The following is a 25342-nucleotide window of genomic DNA, read 5'->3' as shown; positions in this document are numbered from 1 at the left end:
CTTTGAGTAGCCAGTGTACAAAGCTTCATTCTTTCAGACCTCTTGCATTTGAGGCCAGGGATTTGAACCAACATGTTTCTTTCACAGATAAGTGAAATTTGTCTGATACAGGGGCATTTCAAAGATTGGTTATAGTTGGTAAAAGGCTAAGGGAATGTTATCTCAGACGTGAGAAGGAAGAGAGGAGAGAACCATTTTTCTTACCGGATTATGAGTTCTGTGGACTAGGTCACCGCTGTCATTGTCTCTTTTCTCCTCAGATGATTCGTTCTTTCGTTGTGTTCCTAAGGAACTAACTCAGGTGCCATAGATATCCACAATGGTCCCTGTTATCAATTATGTATGGATAGAATGAGCAAGGGCCTCCTATCTGGGTCAGTGCTCTGCTGACCACACATGGTGGTCTATAACTATGGGAGAAAACTTGATTCATTGTCAGTATATGACCCTGCATTCAATTGTTGATTGATTGCCCAAAATACAACCTGTGGGAAATTCTACAAGGGTCCATATAGCAGAGAAAAAACATTTCCTTAGAAATGAGAGAAGATGCAAACCTGGAATGATGTGTCTGGAGACAGGGCGGATATAGAGACGATGAAAAGAATTTCTTCCTTTGCTATTGTCTTCAGTTTTATTTAAACCCTAGTCCAGTAAACTTGGTCACAAAAGTACCTGCTTATGTGGGTGACGCTCATATGTAGAACAATACTTTTAATACTTCTGTTGAAAAGGTGTTGAAGAGCAGGTGCTTACGAGTTTACTTTAAGTCATTTACACATCTTTGAAGTTCCTTTTTTAGTTTTAGCTCCAAAGTAACTCTTGGGAAAGGGCAATGGCGCTGTTACTTGAGAGACTAGGAAAATGAGGTACAGGGTGAAGGGACAATTTGCCCAGACCTATTGATTACTAGTTGCAGGTTTCCCCACACATTCAAGGGTGCTGTGAGAATAGGAGGTGATTCACATTCAGAACAAATAAATGTTCCTGAGAGGACAGCCAGCTAGGGTTTGAGCCCTGCTAATGAAAGTTAAGGGACAATGAATTTAAACTAGGAGCACATGCTATGTTTAAATTTGGAAGGAAATACGCTGGGATTTAAAGGTGAATGAAGACATCTTAGGAAAAAACAAACAAACAAACAAACAAACAAACAAACAAACAAAAAACGAAACTAGGAAGACACCTGGAGGCCAAAAGAAAGGATTTGGTTGCAACAAAGTCTATTGAGATGCCTTCTTGATTTTTACTCTACAACTGCCAAAGTGTTCTGTTTGTCCAAGCTTAACTTTCCACAGTGACAGAAGAAAGATTCATGTTTGTTTGTTTCCTTCTCATATGTATCTGCCTTAGCAAGCACATACCTACACAGGTAAGTGGTCATGTGTACACACGCGTGTACATGCACAAAGCATCTGAGAGCAATGAGAAGTCAGTGGGGGGTCAAGAGCAATGGGGCAAAAATCGCTGCATCAGGATGCCTAAATCTATGTGATGATCAAGTTCATAGCAATTTCCCCAGGAGACTGTATCATATTCCAGTGAACGGGCATATGGCAGCAGGTTGCCATAGCAACAAAGGGCCTGAAATATTGACTCTGACTAGCAGCAGGCCAATGAAACAGCCTAACTAGGATTTATGGCACATTATGGTGTGAAAAGCAGGAGAAAATGACTGTAAAGGCAGGAATTATAGCACAACAGAACGTATAAACTCCTAGATCCATCTTCCTAATTAAAACAGCATACTCCAGGGCGGAGCGCATAGTGAGGCTGTTAGTTCAAATGGGAATGTGCCATCAGTGCTGTGTTACAAAGTTTATTGTCTTTAAGACTAACTGTGTATGCATTTGCAGGGAAGGGGACTGCGGGAATGTGGGAAGATAGAAACACCGGTCTAGGGAGCTGGAATCTTTACTTTGAAAATAAAAGACTTTTCCAAATACTAGTATCTGGTCCAACTGAGATCATGATATTCTAGTCAATTGAACTCAAAACCTCCAGGTAGCGGGGAAGAATAGATGACTTTCTTTATAAATAAATAGAGGTTTATTCTTGAAAAAAAATGGATTTTGTTTTTCTTAATCCAAACCGAATATTCAACATCTCAGTATCTATGACAGAGTGAATCAAAATAGTTGAGAAATCTTATCAGGTTAACATTTTAAGAATATTCCATTTTCTAAATTTCTAACAAAGAAAAAAAAGGAAGCAAACTATGCCAAAATGACATAAATGCTTTTACTTGTTTCATACAGAAAGTACATCTAGAGGTTCAGTTTTGGAGGTTATACATCTAAATATGCAATGAGCCCGAGAGCTGTCCATCAAGGCAAGAGAATATCAATCCTCCACAGTAATTAGATATAGTCAAGAGAAGTCAGTTAATACAAGTTCATCATAATTCAGAGTTTTGAAAATTATAATGCAGATCAGGACTCAGATCAGGGTCCATTCAGGGATGGACATGTCTTTTAAACAGGTAAGTTTTAAAAGCCACGTTGCTAATGTTTCAAAAGATTCTAGATAGGAATTTAATATGGCAGCCCAGGAAAAGTAAATAAGAAAGAGTGAGAAGTTGCTCGAACTGTCTCTAGCCAAGTTCACCCTACATCTTGGTTTTGATATTCAGTGAATTATTATTATTGGAGACAGGGTTTCATGTAAGCCAGGTGAGCCTTAAACTCACTATGTAGCTGAGTATGGCTTTGAACTTTTAATCCTGCTGCTTCTACATTTTGAGAAGTGTGGGATTACAGGCTTTCACCACCATACCTATAGAGGTAATTTTCTTCTTTTAAATGGATGTTTAAGGCTCCAAGATAGGAGAATAACTCTCTCCTGTACCAGTGAGACACCCTTTCCTTCATGCATTAGCTTGAATCTAAGCTATAAGTTTGCCATACCTGGAAGATTTCCTCATATTTTAGGTGTATATGAAAAACTTTATTTTGTGTTGTTAGTACAAGAATTTCCTGCTTTCTCCGACTCTAGTGCAGAAACTTCTCAATCTGGAGCCAGATCAAGGATGAGGAAACATATATTACTGCACAAAGATTAATGGTGTATAATTTATTCAAATATTTATGGAGTACCTACCAGACTGAAATACTGGAATTGTCCTTATGAATGTGATGGAGGAAGTTCTTGCTCATTTAGGATGAACAGACAATAAACAAAGAGCACAATAATTACATAATAAGTACATTAGATACACAAAAGGAAGTACAGACCCTTTAGAAATTTTAAGTACATCTTTGAGTATCCCTGTCTTTAATTTTCTAAAACTGTAGTTGCCAAAGTAACAGGCAACCTTTTAAGTTTGGGATACTTTGGAGGCCTGCATCTATATAACATATTACAGTATTATTTTCAATATCAGTATTTTTAGTGCTTTTGTTTCTCTGTCTGTCTGTCTGTCTGTCTCTCTCTCTCTCTCTCTCTCTCTCTCTCTCTCTCTCTCTCTCTCTCTCTCTCTCTCTCTCTCTCTCTCTGTGAGTGTGTGTGTGTGTGTATGTGTGTGTGTAAAGACCTGGAAAACATTTGGAACATTTCTATAAATATGTGTATCTTTGTGTTTTTTGGGTTTTGAATCTTTTTTTCTACCATTGCAGTTCAGGAAAGAAATATTACTATGGATTCATAGCAATGGTGATGAAGAAATGTGAGGTTTGTTCAGAAGCAAAGTAAGCCTATGTAGTGAATTTCCTACAGCATGTATGATTAAAGTTTTGTTTATGCTTTATTTATAAGTATTTGCTACCAATAATAGCTCCCTGAAGCAAGATTCACCAGTGTTTCTACAGCATCTGGGACTTTTGATATAGATTAATAATATCATGATATTTTATTTAATGAAGCTGAAAATGATTACTTTATTTTGACAAAGGGACCTCTATATCTCCCCTGAGTGGAGCCCTGAACACAGACTATCAGGGATGCTATTTCTCAGTTGTCTTCTTGCCCACAATGACTCTCCTTGGGATTTCATTTCTGCCTAAAATTCATGGTTCCCTCTCAGGATGAATTGAGAAAATTTATAGGGATATTCTTCAAGCTAGGCACAAAAGCAGTTTTCTAATTTGTGCGTGTGTATGTGTTTGTGTTTGTGTGTGTGTGTGTATGGTGTCCCTACATTGAATTACTTGACTTTCCGTCTTTCATTGTCCCTATTTTCTTTACTTTCAAGTCTACACCTTCCTCATGGTCCTGGGCACATGGCAAATACTCAGAATTAAATATTGGTAGATATATTTTGTACATTTTAAATTTTCAATTCCCTTTTAAAAGAATCCCTTATAATGCTAGTCATGTTTCCTGTACTTCTTTTTTTTTTTCATCTTTTGTTGAAAATAGCTGTTTTTCTCACATAATATATCCTGGTGATATTTCCCCCTTTACCTACTCCTCCCAGTTTTCCCGCATATTTCTTCCCATCTGGATCCACTCTTTTTCTGTCTCTTATTATAAATACAACAAACAAACAAAGAAAACAGGTTTCTACAGGATAATAATAAAATAAATATGGTAAGGTAAAACAAAAACTAATATATAGGAATAGGACAAAACCAACATGCAGAAGGAAAAGAACCCAAGAGAAAGCACAGGAAATAGATATCCAGTTAAACCCACTTGTTCATACACTCAAGAGTCCCATAAAAACACTTAGCTAGAAGCCATAATATATGTACAAAAAACCTCTATGGTCAAACAGTGTAGTGTGTGTGTGTGTGTGTGTGTGTGTGTGTGATAAAAGTATTTTTAAAAGAAAGAAAAGCCTTGACATAGCATTATGAGATAAGAAACCTCCAAAGATGTCGTCAAGTTCATCTTCATAGGGCATCTACTACTGGACAGGCAGACTATCCTTAACAGTAGTTTATTTCCACAGCGAGAGTCCCTTGGTGAAAACTAAATTTTCATTTGCAACTGGGTATCAGTCGGTGGCAGACTCTGCATTAGGGATGGGTCATGTGTTCTCTGCTTTCAGCTTTAGTTGGTGCAGACCCACATGGGCCCTGTGAATTCTGACTCAGTCACTGTGAGTTTATCTTGTTGACTTCAGGATCTTGTGTTCTTGGTGTCTTCTGTCTCACTCTGGCTTTAACACTTTTCCTGCCTCTTCTTCTGTGGGCTACCCAGAACGAGGGATTTATTAGAGATACCCTGTTTAGGGCTGAGTGTTCCAGAGTCTCTCATTCTCTACATAATATCTGACTCTGAGTCTCTATCACATCTGCTGCAGGAGAAAACTTCTCTGATGATAACTGAGCAGGACATGAGTCTATGAGTATAGCAGAATGTTACCAGGAGTCATTTTAGTGTTACTTTGCTGTTGTTGTTTGTTTTCTATTTTTAGAACAGTAGCATTTTGTTTTACCCTAAGTGGCTAGACTCAGGTTCTTCGATCACCCAAATAGTGCCAGGTATAGGTTCTAATTTATGGAGTGAGTCTTAAGTCAAATTAACTCGCACAAGCATGTGCTACCATTGAACTAACATTCTGCAGGAAGGGCAGCATTGTAGATCAAAGGTTTATGGCTGGGTTGGTATTTACGTAAGGGTGAAGGCTCTATGTAGGCATTGGGTCCATGTTCATTGAGTTGTATGGGTGTTGTCTTAAGCAATGGAGCCTTGCTATAAGTTTGTGGAGAGCAACCTATAGTCTTGGGAACATCCTGGGTTGTTTGGGGAGTTCCTTTTGGTCAACAGCTCAACTAAATGAAAACCAATGACAATATTGGAAGCTTCATTTGGTGACAAGAACTATCTGGTCAAGACTCTGTCTCCCCCATTATTTGGCAATTTCATTTAGATTGCCTTTATGTGTGTACATGTTTTTTCAAGGCTTCTACAGTATTAGGTTTTCATATGATCCGCCTAATGACTCTTAATTTTATGTATCCTCATGTGCTTATTATACATTTACAAAACAGATACAGTAACAATGGGTATAGAAAAGGATAATGGATCAAAGATGATAATAAAAGGACAGAGGTTCATGAATTTACATTCTGGTTATACCACTTTTTAGTGAGCCTTGGATGAGTTACTCAGTTGTTCCAGAGAATTCCTGGGAATCAAGAGCAAGATACTGGTGAATCATTGAGAACTCTGTCCTGTCCTTACTGTGACATAAAATATTAATCATATTACTATTAATTGTACATAGTATGCCTTCTACATACTTATATTGTTGCGTAAAGGAAACTGGGTTTCGGAGATTTATTTTTTTTTATTAATCTTGGTCATACTTGCAATACCAGAAGTTAGGAGACAGAGGACAGAGAATTGTGGCTTGCTTGAGGCCAGCCCAGACTACTTAGCAATAATTAGGCCAGCTTGGGATACAGTGGGGGAACCTGTCTCAATCAACCACCCAAGCCTTCAGTCGGTTATTGCTGTTCTTCTGTGTATTTACAGACATGGACACCTCAGCTTGTCTCTTTTTCATGCTCTTCCTCCGTAGTCTCTCCAGCTCAGCTTCAGCTTCCTGTTGGTTTTCTTCTTACCGAGGAGTACAGCTCATCTTACTCTTTTCCTGTGGCAGTGTCTCGTAGCTGTCTTCCTTTTCTTGTATATGTGGATATGTGGTGTGTGCATGTGTATACATGTGTTGATGCCCATGCATGTGTGCGTGTCTGTGTGGAGGGATGGAGGACTGTGAGTAGGCTCACAATTCACTTCTTTCCGTGCCTTCCTCTGCCAGTCTCCACTTCATTCATTGAGGCAGGCTCTAGACTGCACTGCTGAGCCCCAGCTCTCCCTGGAATCCCTGTTTTACAGGTAGCCTGCTACTTGATCTGGCTTTTGCTTGAGTTCCGGGAATTTGAAATTGGGCTCTCATTCTTTTGCATCCACTGGGCCCTTTCCTCGGCCCTCCCTACCCTTTCAGCGTTTCTCCTCTTTCCTGGAGCTTGCTGCCTTTTCTATGAATCACACTTGCGGGGAAATCTTCATTTGATTTGACTCCTTAGAAAACCATTAAATCCAAATAAACTCACATTATTGCATGTTTTACAAAGGACCCCATCTCCATAGAACAGGTACTAGAAATTCCCTCTGTCGATGGAAAGAAAATTCTCTAGAACTTGTCAAGCAAGGAATTAAATCCTATATTGAAAGCAGTTTCTCTTCCTCCTCTGAACTGAGTGTGTGAAGTTGGAGACCACTAAGACTTTCAAGTGAGGGAAAAACTTGCCATTTTCCCAGAGTTAATTGTGCAAATACTTGCTAAGAGAAGGTAAAACATTTTTCAATTAACATGAGAACAGGATCTCAGGGTAACTGACTACATATGAATATTTCAATGCTGTTCAAAAAATAATTAAAAAAAACCCTAAATGCCTGAATTATGTAGAGATCTAATGATATGAAGACTGACAACTTCGTTTTACTCATCTCATTCCTACATTTCTATTTTCCGATCCCAGGTCTTCATTGAGGGTTATCCCTGACTTCTCATGCTGAGTTAGTATAATGGATAGTTTTCTACAATGTTAACTTTTGACATTTTGGAAGTAGAAATTTTCGTTTTAAGCATCTCTATTTTCTTTCTTTCGTAAGTTGATTCAAGCTTAGGATTTTATTCTTACCTCTTCTTGTTTTGTCTTTAGTGAGGAGACAGAGTATATATTTAACCTAAGTTTATAATACACAAGGTTTATATTCTTACTTCTGATTTTAAGTGCTTTTTCATGTTCTACCCCCTTTTGTTGGTTCATATTAGAGTATTACAACCAGAATGACTGAACATGAGTGCCTTCAATATAGCCTGTCTAAAATAATATTTTTAATTCTTCTTCATTACCAGAAAATGTAACACTTATTAATATATATACAACCAAAGTAACCACACATAATTATTTTTAATCATCTCATTAATTAGAGCAGCTACACTCTTAATATTGCTTTCCTTTCAACATTAATTAATTGAATACTTTCATATGCTGAGTACCCCAATCTACATTGACAGAAACTACTCCTAAAAGGCCTGGATGCTTCCTCCCCTCTCACCCCAAACTTTAGAGCTTAAAGCCAAGCATTTTCCTGAAATGGCCAAGATTCTTGCGATGAAAGTAGCAGGCAATTTAAGAATTAGGTTTTCTACTTAGATTCTGACTGTGTGTCATATCACCTTTAATAGTTTACTTCTTTGTGCTTTGCATTGGTTGGTTATAAAATGAAGGCTAAATGTGATATAAAGTCATCACACTTAAAAACCAAATATTGTTATTGTTTAGTTCCTTAGAAAGGCTATCGTTTTCAAACCCCTGCCATTTTCTCATTTCCTATACTACTCTATTTATCAAACTTCTGTTGGGTCTTAGATGCCATCTGGGGAAGGCTTGATACCCCCTCCTGTGTTGAATCTCACCATGGGTTCTTCACATTCTGTCATGCATTATATATTTTGCCCCTTTGGGGTACATTTTATAGGCTTCTGAGAAGGAACAGGCAGGGAGCTATGGCTCATCTAGCAGTATGTGAATTTACTCAGGGCCAGTAAGCATGCAATGACTCCAGTCCTCTGCCTTACGGATCTGACCCTTTTCCTCTCCGTTTGCTAGGTTCCACACAAGATGGTTTTCTTCCAAGGGGTTCCTATGCAGGTACTTCTCACCATTTCCATGAGAGGTTAACCAACTGTGACCTCAGAGTGGCAAGCTCGTGGCTCCTACTCTAAGGACAGCTTGTAAATAGTTAATAATAGTAATAGTTTATGCCATAATCTGGTTTTATAATTTTCTTTAGTAATTAGTTTACTACTAGCAACATTGAGGTTATAATGACATTAGGCAATACATGGTCAGATCATCCCTCCTTGACAGAGGCAGGAACTAGCTAGCTCGCTATAGTCCTCACATCCCTCACTATTGATGTGGTGCTGTTTCTGTTTACCATTGAGCTTATGCCTTTATATTTCTTACACTCTGCCGCACTATCTGACATTCAAGTCTTAGACTTTTCTTTAAGTGGATATAGTTGACACTGATCATGACCCAAATAAGGAAGGGACTGAGCAATCCAAACTATTCTATGTACTTTTCATAATATATTATATAAAAATCATGTGTATATGTGTGTATGCATGCGTGCATGTATGTGTGTTATAAGTGTATGTGGGTATTCTCATGGAAGTCAGAGGTTGATGCCAAGTGTACTTCATCACTGTCTGCTTCATTTTCTCAAGACAGATTCTTTTACTGAATCTAGAGAAGACCTTTTTGGCTAGACTGCCTGGCCAACAAGCTTTGACAGTTTTGCTGTCTCTGTCTCCCAGTGCTGGAGTTACAGAGACATAGTCCCTGCTTGCTTTTTCCTCCTCCTCCTCCTTCTTCTCCTTTTCAGTTTTTTGAGACAGGGTTTCTTTGTAGCTTTGAGGCCTGTCCTGGAACTAGCTCTTGTACACCAGGCTGGGCTCGAACTCACAGAGATCCGCCTACCTCTGCCTCCTGAGTGCTGGGATTAAAAGCGTGCGCCACCACCGCCCGGCTTACATTTTTTTTTTCAACAGAGGAAAACAAGGCAGGAGAAGAAGATGCCGTGTCTCAGAAGATGAGCACAGACACTGAGGGCTCATCACTAGGCTACAAAAGATTTGAGATCGCCTATGTTCTTGATTGTAAGCAGGGTTTTGGTAAACAAGCTAGGCCTGGCATGGGCCACAGAAAAAAGGCATAAATATTTTGGAGATGTAAGAGAAAAACAGTGATTTTTGAGTCTGAGTGTATAAGAAAGCTAGGTTCCAGTTTCTTCTGCAAACATCACTGTCATTTGAATAAAAAGGAGGCAGTTAACATAATGAGGAGAGAAAACTCTCTTTTCTGGCTGGAAGGCTCCACTTGAAGGCACGTGAAAAGCACTAGCAGAACCCAGCAAATCAAATATTGAGAGAGTTCATAAAACAGTCTGAGGATTTTTTAGTCATCAAATTGATCTCCCTGTCCTTGTCTTTCTCATAATGTTCTGGCCGACACGACCTGACTTAGCAAAGGAACCCTTCTAATACGTGCTGCTGTTTGAGGGCCTTGCTGAATTATCATATTACCTCCACTGGGATTACTTCCCAGTAGTCTGTCCTTGGCTTGTTTCTCAGTTTATATTTTCCACGATCAAATATATTTTATTCCTTGGAGAGTTTTAGAAGTCTCGGTACACCCAGGAGACAATTTCTGATGAACACATAACTCAGTGATGGGGACACCTCACAGAAACAGTGGTACTCTTCGGGACATCTCTTCTCTCCCCATGGGCAATTTGGCTTTTTACTTTATACTGATGCCTGGATGGCAAAACTTTCCCACCTGCCAGGGATGCTGCCGTCACATAGCTGTAGAATTCCTGCTGCTGGGTAGGAGTTGTTTGGAAACATATTTGATAAGTGTCCAGTGACTGAGGACCTTAGAGCCTCCTGAAACAAAGGCCAAGTGCACACATCTTCTAACAGGTGTCTCCTGTGTTAAAGACAATCCTCATTTCTGAAGCGCATTGAAACTTCCGCACAGCAGATCCTGACCTGCATAGCTAAAACAAAAATTACCTACTCACAAATTTAGCTTCCCCTTTTCCTTTAATTTAAAAGTAAATGGATAGTAGTGAGTTATAGGACTAAGATACATTAACTCTTTTGAGGGGTGAATAGTGGTGATCATGCCAGAATCAGGACCTTCTACACATAAACTTGTACCATGGGATTACAATCTATCACGAGAAGTGGATGTGGGCTGACCAGAGTTTCTCAAGTTGGTATCCTGTATTATGTGGCAGTTCCTAGTCCCTCAGTCTTTGTCCTTTTCCTTTCACTTGCAAAGCCGGCTGAAATTTTGAGACAGGAAGTGAGGGTGATGGTTGGAGGCCACTCTCAAGACCTGAGGTCCATCCTAATAGAACCTGTTTACAGAGATATTACTGAGATTTTCTAATCCCCAAACGAAGATACACAGTCTACCGGAGAGTTGCATATCTTTAAAGTAGGGTATACATGACCTGTCCTTGATCAAGGGTTTGTCTTTAGCAAACTGTTTGTGTTAGAGGAATGCCGATATGCATTCTTTGATTTACACACATACAGCTGATCACCTGTTTTACGATGTAATACTAGAACTGAATGGGTGAAGAAAATAAAATTTCCGAGTCTGCATGAAACAAGTCTTTCTATCCAGACTTTTATGGAAAAATCTTGCCAGCCTCTGTCCCTGGAATTGAAGTTTTAAGCTTTGATTAAAGTTCAAAGCTGTAATATGGACATCTCTGGAATATGCCAAAAGTTTATTTTAATGGAGAACATTTGATATACTGATTCTGGAGAGCCCCGGCTCTTGTTCACTGTCCGGCAGAGGACACACCAGTTTATTTCCTTGCCTGGCCATGCTGTCCTTGGAGAATAGAGATTGATGCTTAAGTAAGAAATGTAGAGCAGGACCATCTGTTATGCAGGGTACAGTAGGTGCGAGGAGGTCAGCAGCCTGCAAGGTGATGAGTTTATCATCCCAGTGTCGTGCCGTCTGACGCTGCGCACCCCGACATTCTCCTTAGGAGTTCTGAATCTCTGTTTGTAATTTCCTGCAGTCTGACCCAGGTGAAAGACAGTGTATTTTTTTTTTACTTCCTTACATAAAACCTTCTCCTATGCAATATACATCAAAATTGCCTCAGGATATTCGTCCCTGTTTGCTTTTAGATGTTAGGTCTTTTAGCACCAGAGTGGAGATAAATTTCATAATTCCTAATTCTAAATCCTAAAATCAAAACCCATCTTTGGTTTTCTTCTCCAACAAAGAAATTAACAAAATTTACAGCTAATAAAGAATTGAAGATGATTTTACCCCATAGCTATCATGAAGTATGATGAGAGAATAAAACTTATTGAGATGCACAATGCATTGGGAAATGATGAATACTGTCATGCCTATTTGTATAGCCATCATCTTGCCTAGTTACTTTTATTGTTGTTTAGTGGCAAGGTTGCTTAAGATTTAGTCTCATAGTTAATTTATAAGTGTGCATTCTATAGTTATTAACTGTAGTCAGCCTTTTATATAAGAGGTATTTGGAATGTAATTCAAATTTTAATTTGGATTTTGTCACTGCAAAATGCCTTTGACCAACATCTTCCCATTTCTCACACCAGCTGATCCCTGGTAACCACCCTAGACTTCTGCTATGCAGCCAACACTTCAGATTGCATATGTCCATGAGATGATGCGTATTTGACTTATTTCTGTCTTATTTTACTTAGTGGAATGTCCCCTGGGATTATCTGTGTTGGTACAAATGGAAAAATACCCTTAGTTTAGAAAATGAATAAGTTTTGCTCTAATTATGTGTTTATATTTTCTTTATCCATTGGTCCATGCATTGGCATTCTGTTGATTCCATGTCTTGACTGTTTGAATATTGCTGTAGTGAGCATGGAGGTGCCCACATCTCTTCTGCTTTTACATCCTTGGATGTATTCAAGGGGGGGATGTTGGGTCATGTGTGTTTCTATCTTTGAATATATATGATTCATATGACTCATCATTATTTTGATACGTTCATGCAACTATAAAAATGACTAGAAATTCAACCTTGACTTTTTGGTTTTAATTGGTGAAAATGATGTCTGAGTGTTTTCTAGTGGCCACTAACTAGTATATAAATATGTTGCTATTGAAAGCATTGTTTCTGAACTGTCTAGGTGCTTCTTTGGAATATATATCCAGAGTGCTGATGTTAGAAACACCGAGTCAGAGTCTGCTCTTAAGAAGTCTCTTAGTGAGTCACAGATGTGCTATGAGTTGAGAGTATTCTAAGAAATGTTTTCCGTTCTCAATGCAGGGCTTCTGATGCTAACCTGAGTGGATGGAAGAGCATATTAGTCACTGTGGTGCTGGCAAAGCATGTCTGTGCACATAACTCTACAATTACATCTATTAGACCCTGGTGTCTTTATCTTCTGAATAATTCCAGAGGCAGTTTTGATATACATTACATATGAGGTTTTGTGCTGTAATGGGCCTCAGAATTTTCCTTTTCTTTCTTTTCTTTTCTTTTTTTCCTTCCTTCCTTTCTTTTTCCTTAAATTCCTTTCTGTTAACCCCTTTGCAATCACTTCCTGCTGTCAGACCAACAAGCATTATTTAGTGTGTTAGATCAACTTTCTACTCTCCAGTCCTCAGTTATAAAAGTTTATCTCAAATGTGAGAAAAACAAGGACATTTTTTCCTAAGTAAGTATTTTTAGAAATCTTCATATTTGAGTTCAAATACTGTGGTTTTTTTCTAAATTTGTTTAAACAAAAAGCCAAGCCCAATTGCTGTAGCCTTCTAGCTCTTATATGGCAATCCTTACAAATTTACAAATGAATGCAAACAAATCCATGGGAATTAAGAACACCATTTTAATATGTCACCTGATGCTTTGATGAGATGGCCTCTCCATCTGTAACATGAACACAGCACAATGGATATGGTGCAAATTCTTTGGAATTTGTGGCATTTATACTGTAGAGTGCCAGTTATTTCTCAGTCCCCTTATTACTTATCTCCATTTAAAACTTCATTCTAAAAGTTTAGAATGTCATTTTGTGTGTTCCTTTCCTACAAATAAGTCTGCTTACCTCTCTGTACATTTGATCAAACTAGTAATCAACAACAATGTCCCTAATTGTTTTCAGAAGAAAATATTGGAATAAAAATCAGTGACAACTTTGGACACTAAAGAATGTTTCTGTTATTTCTCACTCAGTATGTAATGGAAGACAATAGAGAATAGAACACGCAAAGATGTCTGGGAATGAGAAAAATCTAGAATCTATTTCTAGTAGTTCCACTCATTAGCCACCACTCATAGGGTATGTTTCCTGGCTTTTCTAGACTTTAGATTCCTTACATGCATATTGGATATGGTTAGTATAATTTTCTTTCAAGGCCTGGGATTGGAGGGATGTACAAGGAAGCCCTTAGTCACTGGTTCAGTTATCCACGGTTATATGAACTATTGTGATGATAATTGTTACTGGCATTGCTGTTTGACTAGAGGTTTGGACACTGAGCTTTTACTAATTTGGTCCTCCACACACTTCTTCCATTCATTTCGGATGCTTCATTGCAGTTCTTAGATGTTTCCTTTTGTTTGCTACACTCTTCTCAAGAACCCGCTTATGGCAGAAACTGAAAGGACTCACACAGCTCCCTCTATTGCTGCCTTTATCCCTACAGCAGGCTCCGGAGCCACAGCTGCTCCCACTACTTCCAGAGGCTGCTTAGACAACTCACTGGTGTTCCAGGGGAGCCCAGTTGGTGAGCGAGTTCCTCACAGTGGTGATGTCCTAGTGCTAGGTACAGCTAAGGAGAAGTGTGCTTTCATTAATCATTCCTTGTCCTTTTAATCTTCTCTAACAAAACCCAAGAGACGCTGAAGTGGAGAACACAACTCAAGATTCAGCAAGCCCTGTCTTTGACTTTGCTGTCAGGATCTGCCTGTATTTGTGTAATAGGAGCCAAGAAATTGGGTCTTCATGCTGGAATGGCTGTGCTCCCATACTTTCAGGTCTCTGAGGTGATTCTTTTTTAAGGAGAGTTATTGTTATTATTTTTAGAAACCACGAGTGTGTGAGTTCTTTGTTTGGCTTGTGCTTTTGCTTCTTTTAGCTTCCCTTAGAGTGGACTTTTATTAACAGACACAGCTTAGGGTCTCTAATAAGCAATAGAGAACATGTGAAAATCACAGGCAGAAGGAAAACAGGACAAGAGCACATCAAACAAAATAGGTTTGCATTGGCTTAATAAAAAGAGGGACAAGGCAGCTTATGATTTAAACCATTTTTTTTTAAAAAAAGGTCTCTCAAACCAAATCCTCCATTTAATTTGCATTTGAACACCTTTGACCTTTGACACACAAATGATAAAATCATGAAGGAAACACGCACCGGATTCCAGGCAAGTATCCTGAGTATTCACAGACTTTAGTCTAGTGCTGTCTTGCAGCTCAGATACCTTCATGTCTGTATTCACAAATTATAAGTCTCTAAACACATACAGTAGCAGAAACTGCTGTAGAGGGGTTTCCTTTGGGCCACCAGCTCACAGAACACAACACAGAGGCTTATTATTAATTATAAAATCTCGACCTATAACTTAGGCTTGTCCCATTAGCTTATAACTTAAATTAACACATTTAGATTTATCTGTGTATTGCCATATGACTCACAGCTTTTACCTATCCTCCTACGTGTCTTGCTCCCTCTGTGTCCAGCTCTTCACCCGGCCTTTCTTTTCCCCAGAGATTCCTCTGTCCAGAAGTCCCACCTATATTACCTGCCTAGCTATTGTCCATTTAACTTTTTATTAAACCAATCACAGTGACACATTTTCACACAGTGTAAAAGGATATTTCACCATAAACTGTATTTGACCTGACAGCTTGGCTCGTGAAGCAGGTTTAAACAACAGGGATGGATTAAGAAACGCTGAGGGTTCACTACATTCATTGAATGTGTCTTTTTCTTGACAGGAAAATGAAGGCAGGCCTGGTAGCATCATAAGATTGAGGAAAAACCACTTTGACGCAGGTTGACTTCCAAATGAGTTCAGCAATGGTTAGGCATCGGCGTCACCACTTGTGCATAGGCACAGATGCCACACATCAGTTGGAAGTTTGTGCTCCTGAGAGGTGAATAGTAATTACAAAAACACCTGCGTAACAGCAGAATTTAAATGTCCAGGAATCCTCAAGACTGAGAAGGGCCTGGTGTATTTATGATATAAAGGAACAGACTAAAGCTTTACATGGCAAGAAGCTAAGACACTGGATGAGCAAGTCTTGATCTCTGTTCCAGTGTGATCAGTGACTGGGGGCTGGACTCTATACTACTCATATTACAAGGCACTGCAGGTACACAGAAATTTAGAAGACGGTCGGGGTAGAGATGCAGAGGAAACCCACTTGCCTTGTGAATAGGGGAGTGGAATCTCACATAATGTTCACTTGAGAAACAATCAGAATCCTATTAAAATCTGATACTTCTTTGCATGAGGTCAGATTACTCAGCTTCCAGAATCATTTTTACCACTTACTCAAGAGTTTGAAGAACGGATATGACAGTCATGAGAGTAACTTAGTTCATGAGGCTTAAATGAATAGATGTATATGGTAACCAAAGTGGCATGCATACAGACATACCTGTGACATCTCAGAGAAAGCCCTCCTGTCTTAGGTCTCCGCACCTCTCCATTCAGAAACTTTTTATGGTCAGGGTGAAGTGGCAATATTCAAGAGAATCTCCAGCTAAAGGAATGTTGAGCCTGAAAAAAAAAATAGATATATTTCAGTAAGTATCAAAAAATTATGCTTTAGGTTTAAAACCTAATTCTGAGTAGAAGACACTTTAGCTTAAAAAGATGTTTAGCTTATATGGTTTAAAAATGTTAAAATACAATTGCTTTTAAAGTCATGAGCTGGCACAGGTATTAAAAAAGTGTGCCGTGACTGCTGGAGAACCAACTTTCTTACTTTTGGCTTCACTGGATGCAAGCAAGAGAGGGCAAGGAATAGCAAGTTTGGAGGGAGAGAAAGAGGGAGAAAAAGAGAGAGATAGCACTAGCCAGCACCACTCAGTCTACGTGTCATCAGATCTCAGCTGAAGCACTGTAAAGCCGTGAGAAAGTCAGTTACTCACAAATGAGGATAGGATTTCCTCTGCACTCAGAGTGAAGGATTATCTACTACAGACAAACAATTCAGCACCGTGCCTGGATCACGGCTGATGCTCGTATTATTCAAGGCAAAGTATGATGAGGATGGTGCCTCTCATTCACTGAGGAGGGGAGAGACTTGAAAATGACCAAATAAGGGGAGTTAAATAGAAGTCTAAATGGCTGTCAACTACTTGAATGATTATTATAGAATATGGACCCGTTCTTCTTTCCAGCTCTAGAAAGAGGAACGAGGACCAATGGACAGATGTAATCGAAAGGAACTTGGAGGCTACTTAATAGGAATACTTCCCCACTAGGAAGTATTCTAATTATTATACTAAAATAACCTTGTGTAGCAGTGGGTGGAGAGCTCCCTATGAAAGCAGCAACAGTACATGGAAATTAGGAAGAACTCTTGGGTATTCCCGTCTCTGTTCTCAGCAACCTACACTCTTGCAGAATCTTTACAATATGCAGGTGACATAGTTGTCACTGTTAGCACTCACATTTAACAGGAGAGGAAGCTGAAGTACGGAGACAGGAAGCAAACTCCCCAAAGCAAGGCTGGGTTTCAAAACCATATCGCCTCACCACTTTAGGAAGTGCCTCAAAACACAGGAAAAGACTGTTTATATGTCGTGGGATTAGGAAGGGATTCCTGGACAGATTGAGGGGATAGACTGGCTGGTCTCTATAAGAATTTTAAAACTCATTTTAGTTAAAGGAGAGAGAAAAGAGAGAGGTGGGGGAAATTCGATCAATAAAAATATGTGGGCACAAATTGTCATGAATTCTTTTTAAGGAATAAAAGGCCAAGTTGCCTTTGTAATCCTTGTACTCCGTTATAAAAGAAAGCACACCTTGTTCTCTATTCAAGGCAGAACAGAAGACAAACGTTTGAGTGGAGGAGTGGTATTGGAACTAACAGTAACCAGATGAAGCCAGGGAATTTCTAAAGGAGAAATAGAGATCCAATTCCATGAACAAAGCATCCCTGAACACCTCTATGCCAAGATTATACAATCATTGTAAACAAGAATAAAAGGTCACTGCCTCCCTCTGTTGAGAGTGAGGTCCTCGATGGCTTGGAAGCTTTTCTTGAACTCTGGCATCCAAAAAGATTTTATCAATCTTTTTAAAGAAAATGATATATTTATACCTAATTTTATAAAGGACATAATCTGATATTTTTAAAAAGATTTTATAAGAACTGAGTAGCTGGACTTTCATATAACACTAGGTGTTATATGTGGGTATGCTTCAATTCACTTCAGACTGGCTCATTCTCCAGTAATAAAGAGACACAGATCTTGTGGCATTAAAGTAATTTCGTATAGTTCAGTGGGAAGTTCTGGTCTAAAAGTGTGGAGTTTGGTAATTTATGGCAAATCTTCCTCTTTAGGGCCTCGCTTTTTATATCTATATAGCACGGTGATTTGACTAAACTCTCCTTGTTTGTGTTGGGCTTGAACATTTTCTGTCTATTTCTTTTATTTCCAGAGTTCTGCTTACTCTCACCCCTTTCATGCCAGATGGCAAAATGCCCTGATTGTGCATGGAAGACTAAAATTGATTCACGAAACAAAAGAACAAAAAGCAAAAAGCAAAATGGGCCACAAATGGTCACAGGAGCATGAGGAATGGAAATGAATGGAAGCTTCTGGCTTCTTTCTCTAACCCTGTTGCTTGTAGAGTGTAGGCACAGCTCAATATTAGGAGACATCATCTCATTATGAATACTGAACTTGAGAGTTGCCTAATAAGGCCCACTGAGGTTGCTTTGTGCTTAGAGAGCTTTAAATTGTGAGGCTGAGGCTGCTGCCACAGGGCATAAAAGACATAATTTTCCCCTTTCACCTTTAATTTCTTGCATACTGTAAAAGCACTTGCAGGAAAATGACATGCGTTGGTCTATTGTTTCTGAAAATGGTTTGCTCTCTCTCTGTATCTCTGTCTCATGTGTGTGTGTGTGTGTGTGTGTGTGTGTGTGTGTGTGTGTGTTTAGATGACTTGTGCACTGTGTTCCTTTCTGTCTGCTGTAGATGTGCGGTAACAGTTCTTTCCTGGGTACCACTGCTTTGCTAAGAGGCTATGCCACATAAGCCTTCCTGTCCCCACCCTTCCCCATTCTGACTTTCGGTCATCATTTCATAGGTTCATGTATAGCTGGTCATGTCAGGGGCATGGACAAAGGCAGGTAATTCACCTGTAGCTTTCAAGCTGACCAGTGAATGGATAGGCTAATGCTTATTACTTGTCATGCTTTTAATTCTGTCTGCCTTCCTCTGGAATCTTTTTTAGGATTAGAAATCAAAGCCTGCTTTAAAAGGGGGCTGTCGAGAAGTCCTCCTTCATATCGGTGCTGTAGAAACTTAGCATAAACTCTTCTGTGCTGGAAATCAATTGGGAAAGTCTTCCGGTCGAGATTTCCTAAAGTATAAAGTGAAACAAAGGAAATGTTATCTGGAAAAGACTGAGAAAAATCAAAGGAATGACTCAAGATTAAGCACAAAGACCACAGAGTTCTAATGATTTACTTTGCATGTTGCTAATCTTAAAGACTAGTCTTCAATGATTAGCTTTGTCTTTATTTATTTATTTATTTATTTATTTTTTCAGAGAGAATGCAAGAGGGAGAGGCTCTTTTGAGTTCTTTTGGCTAATTAGCTCCAGCTCAGATCAAAGAGTTGAGGTGTGTTGATATTCCTGATGACTCAGGCTGAAAATTCTTGTTCATGGCCAAGGATAAATTATCCTTTGTCCAGTTTAATGCTCTGTCGTGTATAACATTCATAGTAGCTATCCCAGGCTATCATATGAGCACTGTTGATGACATACCATCTAGTGTCCTCACTTCTTTGCTAAATGAATGGTGGTTTAGATGTATTAGCAATTCCTTAATGATGCTGTTCTCAAAAAAGGCCGATTCTGAATGATGAGAAGTAAACCACGTCCTATTATGACTGGTTTTAGAAAGGCTACTACTTGTTGAGCGCCTTAAAGGAGTTTCTTTCTGTAGGAAAAGGATGGCTTTACTGTGGCTCACATCAGTAAATGCCCTTCCTTTGGTTTTTCATTTGTGTCTGTTTAGTGATTAGCAAGATAGGAGCGTCTATTGTTTACCTTGTACCTATGTCAAGTGAGCAAGCATGCTTCCATGGTAAAGCCCATCCTGCAATAATCTGCAGTTATAGGAGATGGGAAGAGTGTGACAAACATAGAGTAGACATTACTCTGTATAAAAATTCTTTACCCAAAGAACCTCAGCATGAGGTTTCTAGTGAATAGGCTATGGGTAGAATTTGGTTTGTTTGTTTGCTTGTTGTTTATTTTAATACCATTACTGTTTCTTTCTTTTAAAAATGTTTTTTATGTGTATTGGTATGCAGGTGTCAGATCTCCTGGAACATGGCTTACAGACAGTTGTGAGCTGCCATGAGGGTGTTGGGAATTGAACCTGGATCCTCTGGAAGAGCAGCCAGTGCACTTAATGACTGACGTGTCTCTCCATCTCCTCGTAGCATTTGTTTTAATGATCAGTTTCACTAACAATAGCATTCCTCTCTGAAATTTCCTAGAAGACACATGCATGTGCACATGGACACATACCTCTAACTCATTAAAATCAAAGTGATTGCATAAAAAAAACAATGAGAATTACCCAGTCTTAAAATGCAGGCCTATTTTCAGACAATGAAATCAATTGTGAAGTATGTTTTTTTTTAAATGCCCACATACCCACTGGGACTGTTTTGTGGGATTTTAGGGCATCATCAATTAATGCAAATTAATAAATATTCAAGGTAAAATCATTCGTTAAATCAAAATTCAACTTTTCAAGGTCATAGCTAAAAGGCCATTGTAGATAAAGATGACATTAGGATTCCTTTCCTAATTTCCTAATATGTTTCAAAGTTTTGAGAAGAAGAAAGGGAAGAAGAAAATAGTCACTGAGTAGCATCTACTGTGGGAAAGGGAAGTAGAGAACAATAGAGAGGAGAAGAATCTACTGTAGGAAAGGGAATACAATAGCATTGAGTAGGCATACTATGGGAAAAGGAAGTAGAATACAAGAGCCATGATTAGCATCTACTGTGGCAAAGGGAAGTAGGATATAATAGCATTGAGGGGAAAAAGAGGAGGAATACAGAAGTATTGAGTAGCATTCACTGTGGGAAAGGAACAAGAATATGGGAGCCATGAGCAGCATCTACTACAGGCCAGGCATAGTGCTCTGCTCAGGAATTTTAATATTTCACATATATTGAGTCACTTAAAAATCATATTAACTGTCTGAATTTTATCCCAAGAGATATTTTTATAACTTGTATCATGTCAAATATTCTTAAGAGGAAAGTTGAAGATTAAACTCAGGTCCTCTAATTCCTGAGCCAGGCTCTTAATTGCTAAGTTCTTAGCACATTCTCAGAGCCTCCTACTTAAGACGATGCCACTAAATTCAGGGTTAGACGATCTTTAGCATAATCTTTCTCTAGAAAGGTTCATGTCAGAATATCAGTTATCCCAACCCTCTTTCCCTTCCCCCAGTGCTTCTGACAATTTTCTCTTAGAGAGAAACAGAAGGAATTGACAGGCACAGAGCCCCTGAACTTAGAAAATATTGTTTCCATTTTTCTTTGATTGTGAACATCATCCCGTGGATAATGAAGGGCCGAGAGTGGATTGACTAACTGACGAGCCATCATGATGGAGCGTTTACGGGAGAGGGAAGGGGAATTCCACAGCATTAGAAAATTTCCATGATACGTTAATGTCCCTTATTCCACAGAGATGGCAGGGTTAGGGTTGCAGATCATAGGCATTTAACCGACATGTGTTCAGGTTCCAATCCATATTAATGGTTTTTTTTAGGATTAAATGCTCTTCTATGATCGACTTCTGTAAAGTGAGACTAATACTAATTAAATATTGGTTATTATAGTGTATTCAATGTTGTACATAATAGGTAAATATATCATACATAAGAATGGTCATTAAAACCTATTTAGGATTAATACATTTAGTGAGCTGAGTTCTTTGAAGTACTAGCCCAGTGATTGTCCTGTGATAAATATCCAGCAAATCTAATTTGCAGTCTTTTATTTTGCAAAAGTGAGAAAATATTATGATTTTATCTTTGCTATGAAGGGAACAAAGCTGGAATTTTTTTAAATAAACCTGAAAGAGTCCTACAGGAACTGCTTAGGATAATTGTTGCTAATTCCTCCCATGTTTATTTTTCCATTAGTTTTAAATTCATAATTTCAATTAAATATTCTTCTAAGAAGCCCAGCATAGGTCCATCACTTTCTTTCATTGCCCCATATTATTGTGAAATAGAAATGATTCTGCCCATGTTTATTAAATGAAAAGATTGGAAACCGAGGAAGCAGATGGAAAGGTACCCAGCTCTTTAGCAGGTAGACAGCAGCATCGGTCCAGGTACCATCAGCACGTGTATGGAAACAGGGAATCATAGAGGCTAAAGAAAAGTAAAAGAACCCACAGATAAAAAGTTGGGTCAAGAGCAGACTCCAGAAGCAGCGTATATAGAACTCAGAGTCTTTGACTCTTACACCTCATTTCTCACCTGGCAGGGGAGGCAGGAAAACAAGAAACTTCACTTGTGACGAATCTGTGCCTTCTCCCATCCCATTACTACGCCGGCAGTGGTGTTTACAGTAGACACATCTGACAATATCTCTCACCTCTTCAGGCTGTCTGTAGCTCCACTATCCCATTCTGCAGCGTCTCCTTTCCCCAGGGGTTGGCTTTCCCGTGGGGCATCCATGTTCCCTCATGTTAGAGCTTGACAATTTTGTTTCCTCTGAGGATGACAGAGGAATTCACCCCCAGATAGGCATTTTCTTGACATTTTGGAATTCTCTCAGAAAAAAAAAAAAAAAACTGGTATCTGGCCATGGGCCGCCATCATCAGACCCATTAGAATCCGACTATATTTTCTGCGAGGCTGTCGATAGCGTGTGCATGAGATTATGATTGTTTGCCAGCGCTCTATTGATCCTGGCTTTGTGAAGCTCAAAGTCTGTTTACAGCTACCCATAAAAATGAACGGCCACTTCTTTTACTGAAGGTTAACACACTGTGTTTATTTAATTGAATGGAAATGGCTTTGTGTTCTCCAAATGTCATTGTTAATAAATTTTCAAGGGATTCTGTGTGACTAGTATGTAGGGGTGAAAGAAAGGAGAGTGGTTGTTGTGGGGGTGTTGGAGATGCTGGAGGCAAGAGAGAAAAGACAAAAGCTTGGGCAGGATCTTAGTATTAAAAAAGAAGAACATGTACTCTATATTAATGTGGTTTGTTAAAGTTGACAGTAAATTTTTTCTCCTTGGTGATGATGATGATTGGTTTTTAACCTTTTGCCTGTCTGTGTCCCTGTTTGTTCCTTTGACTTTCTTTTAAAAAATAACATTTTTAAAAATGACAATGAGAATTTTCATTTACTGTGGAATTGGGGGCTTAATTTATTCAGGTATCATTTGATTACTTCTCCCGTATCCATAACAGAGTTGACAGAACTTGCTGGAATCTGGAGGCATATCAAATAGGGGTGGACCCTGACAATCCCACTGAGCTCTTTGTTAAGTGATGGTGTTGGCTTCCTCAGGGTAAGAGTGACCAGCAGAGCAATCAGTAGTCTTGAATCTATGAAACTGTGTGGCTTTCCAGTATCTGAAATGAACAGTAGACAGTCCTGCCATCCGTGTGAGTGTCTCAAAGGGAAATGCCAGTCACTCAGCGCAGCGTCTCTCCTTTCTCTAGAGCTCTGTCCGCTGATGTGGTGCACATGGGAAAAGGGTTCTACCTTTTTTCACTACTGTAATTCTGCCTTGTTCTCCTTAAGAGAAGCTCAACACAGTAACAAAATTCCTAGACTTGATACACACCCCCTAAAGAACAGTAATTAAGAGAAAAGAAGGGAAAAGGAATTGTTAGCTCAAGACTGCAGCTCACCCATTCTTCTCCTTGCTGAGTAGTTCCCAGGGGCCACTCACGGGACAAAGGGCTTTTAAGGAACAGTAAGATAAACATGAGCTAAGGAGATGCCTTGGTTGTTGAAGAATTTACATAATGACCTGCTGTCATGACGATTTGAGTCTGGTTCTCCAGTACCCACTAAAAGCAGGACACAACAGGTGTGCTTACAATCCCAACTATGGAGACTTGGTAGAAGACTTCCTGGGACCCACTGGTCAGGAAGTTTACTAAAACCTGTCAATTCCCAAGTCGCTGAAAGACCCTGCCCAAAAGAATAAGGTAGAGAAGTGATTGAGGGATATCTAACATAAACCTCTAGTTTTCACATGTACGCACACACACACACATACACACACATGCACACACAGGCACACACACACACATACATACACACACAGACATACACAGACACACACACACCAAAGTAAGGTAAACCCTATAATTCAAGGATGCTGTGTTTCTTGCCTGTGCATTGCTATGGATATATGTGCACGTGTACAAATATTTAACAAGTTATTAAAGGTTATGACAGTGCCTTTCCACAGCATAATGAAAGTGGGCGGCTGATTAGGAGGCGACGCCTCAGCATCTGCTAATGGAGATATCCCTGTTCTCATTGCTGCCTTCACTGCTATGTTTAGCTTTCCCTTATACCCGGTTTCAAATACTCAGCACCTATTTTGAATATTTTTTATCAAGCTCGTTAGGATCCTGAGAGAACATATGAGATAGTTAAACATACTGATTGTTGAATGTGACTTCTGAAACTGATTAGAGTATCTCAGATTTTCTTTAAAATATGTTATATATATTATACCTATCTTAAAATAGGTAATATATATTTCTTTAAATATATAATAGATAAAATACATACACATTATGTATGATTATTATATGTATAAAAGCACACATATATACATATATGTGTATTATAGACAAAATCAGCTTAGGGCCAAGAGTTCGAAATGTGTAACTCTTAAGTGGTGCAAAATGTGAGAAGGGATTGGTAAGCAATACTGAGGACTTAAATCAAAGGATGACTACCTTGCTCTGAATTCAATCCCTGAAAATCTTCTTAATTTGAAGCAGATTTATAAATGCCTATCTTCAAGGAAATACAGAAGGATGAATAAGGAGAGAGTAATGGGGTGATCCACATGTTCTTGAAGAGGTCACCCTGGGTAGAGAATATTGATCTTCATCATTTAAGTTTTTGCCTTTCATTAGACTACGAAGCAAAGTCTGATGAGAAAAGTGGCATTTCAGTGATCTCCAGGAACACGTACCTGATTGCAGGTTACAGGAAGACTTCATTATGGAGCTGCCATACATCACACCCCCTTTAGCTTGCTGCGTCTTTCATACCAGAAGCAAACTAACTAGTAGTGATATGAAATCACAGAATTCGATGTTTGGGCCTGAAAGTTAGGAAAACAGATTTATTCTTTTGATATTTCTAAGCTACCAGGTCCTGTTTTGTAGAAGCTGACATGAAGATGGTGCAGGTGTAGGATATGATCCCTCTGGGTACGGTGGCCTTTCTTTCCTGTCCATCAGCAGTCTGCATTGCCTCATTCTTCTGATAGGGCAGTGATAGAGGGGAGAGAGAGAGAGAGAGAGAGAGAGAGAGAGAGAGAGAGAGAGAGAGAGAGAGAGAG

General features: G+C 39.1%; 1 protein-coding gene across 11 annotated transcripts in view; it reads left to right on the top strand.

Moving 5' to 3' along the window:
- Nrxn3 (neurexin 3) overlaps positions 1–25342 on the top strand; it is a 1514195-nt gene that overhangs the window by 1085111 nt on the left and 403742 nt on the right. The gene's annotated exons all lie outside the window — the stretch shown is intronic.

The sequence above is a fragment of the Alexandromys fortis genome, unplaced genomic scaffold (assembly GCF_014885135.2).
Source record: "Alexandromys fortis isolate MF-2015 unplaced genomic scaffold, M_Fortis_MF-2015_v1.1 scaffold_47, whole genome shotgun sequence".
Classification (NCBI taxonomy): Eukaryota; Metazoa; Chordata; class Mammalia; order Rodentia; family Cricetidae; genus Alexandromys; species Alexandromys fortis.
The sequence above is the reverse complement of the archived record's forward strand: the minus strand, read 5'-3'. Positions and strand labels throughout refer to the sequence as shown.